The sequence below is a fragment of the Lactuca virosa genome, chromosome 3 (genome assembly GCF_052849685.1).
Source record: "Lactuca virosa cultivar CGN04683 chromosome 3, Lactuca_virosa_CGN04683_v6, whole genome shotgun sequence".
Taxonomy (NCBI): domain Eukaryota; kingdom Viridiplantae; phylum Streptophyta; class Magnoliopsida; order Asterales; family Asteraceae; genus Lactuca; species Lactuca virosa.
Window position 1 is genome coordinate 425,044,511 of NC_136428.1, and position 3,358 is coordinate 425,047,868.

A 3,358-nucleotide genomic window follows, 5' to 3' on the forward strand; every position below is an offset into this window, starting at 1 on the left:
AAGGAATGTTTCTTCACAAGAGAATCTTATATGTCAAGAGGTCAGTGGGAGTCTTAATGATCTTCAATAGCTTCAAGAACTAATCAAGAATAAACCTATTGTTTATCACAAGCACATGACTTGAGGTTTGTAATCTATCGTGTTGACATAATCTTGTTTCTGTGCCCATTCCAGTTAAGTTGACTATGCATGTGAGTTCTATGAGTTCTCATTTGAATGTATAACGTAAAGCACCTTGATCAATGGAAAGTACATTACTATGTAGGGGTGAGCTGCACAATAACTTGGAAGCAATGGTAGGACCCTTGTGCCACCAGATGGCAAGAAATTAAGATTGAACAAGTTCAGTCCATATGAGCTCAGATTTGTCACAAACCTTGTCTTATGATTATGGTTATGACAAATTCACATGGATATGAGTACATACACCATAAAATCTAAGTGATGTAATGTTTATCTCCGCTTCATGAAAATGGTTGTGAGGAAAAACTTTCACTAAGAAGATTTTGAGGAGATAGCAGTTATGTTAATTGCATTCTCAAATTCGATTATGATAATGGAATCCCTCTTCATAGTTCGAATTGTGAGAAATGGAAAATAGTCTGAACATTCGGGACTTACTGCTATAAGTTCTGAAATAGTTTAGACACACATATGAGTTATTTAAGGAAGGGTATATGAACTTGAGAAGCATAAGTATTATGCTTGTAAGTATGTAATCATTATTCTAGTGGGAGCATAATTGTTACATTAAGTGTTGCAAGTTAGCAATGCTATATATAGGTAACAAAGTTTTAATTTTCAAATTTACAGAGGTTGAAAAGTTTTTTCGCTATAGTAAAATTTAAGGGAGAGGGCAATCATACTTCATTTCGAATCTAAAAGGTTAGATTGAAATTTTAATAGAACTTGGTCATAAGCATATATGAATGTCATGTTGAAATGTTTCAACATAGGAAATTCTAGCAAGAGACTGGTCAAGTATCATGTCTTTATGTAAGACATTATGAATCGTATCCCATATGTTTCGCGTATAGGATCGATTGCATATGCTGTAATATTCATGTGTTCTACTTTTCCATATGCCTAAGGCATTAAGAGGGGAAAAGGACTAGAACCGGATATGACTAAAGTAGTTAAACAACTATCAAGGACGATCTAAGGTTCGCTGAGGATTGGTTGCTTGTGGGCAGTTGGAAGTATAGTAATGGATGGACCATATTGATATAATTTCGAATAGATAGGATTCTATTTAGAATGGATAGTCATATGGCAATTATTGAAATGTTTCCATAATGGGAGTTGGATATTAAGAATCTTTGTGTGAGTTAGAAACTTTAATGCAAGAAGGATGTTCAAGGAATGCTCTTTGAATATGAGACTACAATTCCAGGGAATTGTCTTGTAACTTTCTCAAATGGAAAACTTTGTAATATCATTGGCCAAGTCTCTGTGACTTTTGTACCTAGACATTACAAAAGGATCATTGCATGTAAGTTTAGACTTGAACATATTCCAGTAGTGGTAAGAATTTTGTATTCTTACACTTATAATAAGGATTAGGGAATTGTGAAATGAGGATCATTGGAAATGTGTTCAATTGCATTTTGTGGTCTGTGAAAATGGTGCTCTTCATACCATACAGGTAGTGTCTCCAGATCTTTAGAGCAAATACTACCGCTCCAAGCTCAAGATCGTGAGTATTGTAGTTGACTTCGTGTGTCTTAAGATGTCTTGAGGCATAGGTGATGACCTTTCCCCGTTGCATAAGAACATAGCCTAGCCCTTGATTGGATGCATCGCAGTATACTACGAAATTTTCTATCCCTTCTGGAAGGGACAATATCGGTGCGCTGCATAGGGCTTGTTTTAGAATTTGGAATGCATTTTCTTGTTTCTCTTCCCAGCTGAAAGTCACACCCTTTTGAGTTAGGGTGGTAAGTGGTTTAGCGATTCTTGAGAAGTTCTGTATGAACATGTGATAGTAGCCAGCAAGGCCTAAGAATTGACAAATCTCCGTGGGCGTTCTTGGTGGTGACCAGTTCTCGATTGCCTTGATTTTGGAAGGGTCCACATGAATTCCCTCTTCGCTGACCACGTGACCTACGAATTCTACTCTCCGAATCCAAAATTCGCACTTTGAGAACTTCGCATAAAGTTTTTCTGCTCGTAATGTTTCCAAGACCTGTCGTAAGTGCTGATTATGTTCCTCCTTACTGCGTGAGTAGATAAGTATGTCATCTATGAATACTATCACGAATTTATCTAAGTAAGGACGGCACACCCTGTTCATTAAATCCATAAACACTGCGGGTGCATTGGTTAATCCGAAGGGCATCACTACAAACTCGTAGTGACCATAACGAGTTCGGAAGGCTGTTTTGGGAACATCTTCCTCTAAAACTCGTAACTGGTGATACTCGGATCTTAAATCAATATTTGAAAATTAACTTGCTCCTTGAAGTTGGTCGAACAAGTAGTCCATACACGGTAGAGGGTATCGGTTCTTAATTGTCAATTTGTTTAGCTCACGGTAATCGATGCACATACGGAACGATCCATCCTTTTTCTTCACGAACAAGACCGATGCTCCCCAGGGTGAGAAGCTCGGTGTGATGAATCCCTTGCTGAGCAGTTCGTTTAGTTGACTGGATAGTTCATGTATCTCTGCTGGTGCTAGATGGTAAGGTGATTTGGCTACGAGGGTATCTCCAGGAATTAAGTCGATTCTGAACTCGACTTGGCGTTCTGGTGGTACTCCAGGGAGATCTTCGGGAAAGATGTCAGGAAAATCTCGGACTTCAGGAATGCTCTTTATGTCTTTCACTTCCTGATTCCCGTCTACCACGTGAGCTAAGAACGCATGGTATTCCTTTCGTAAGTACCACTGGGCTTGGATGCACGAGATGATTCGAAGGTTCGTGCCTGGTTTGTCGCCATAGACGACTAGAGTTTCACTACTCGGTAGACTAAGGCGAACGGCTTTCTCATAACATAGGATGTCAACACAATGGGGACTCAACCAATCCATGCCGATGATAACGTCGAAAATTTTTATTGAGACCGGCATAAGGTCGATTTGGAAAGAATAGCTATTTAGGGTGAGGTTGCATCCTATATATATCGTTAGTGCTCTCAGTCTTTCTGTTAGTCATTTCTACGATAAATGTTTCCTTTAGTGTTTGTGGTTGTTTTTTGAGTAAGTGTTTAAATTTATGGCTCACGAAACTCCTCTCCGCTCCACTATCAAAGAGTATGCATGCATAAAAGTTATTGAGGAGAAACGTACCCGTGACCACCGTGGGATCTGCCACTGCTTCTTCATGATCTATTGCCAATACTCTCCCCACTCCACCAG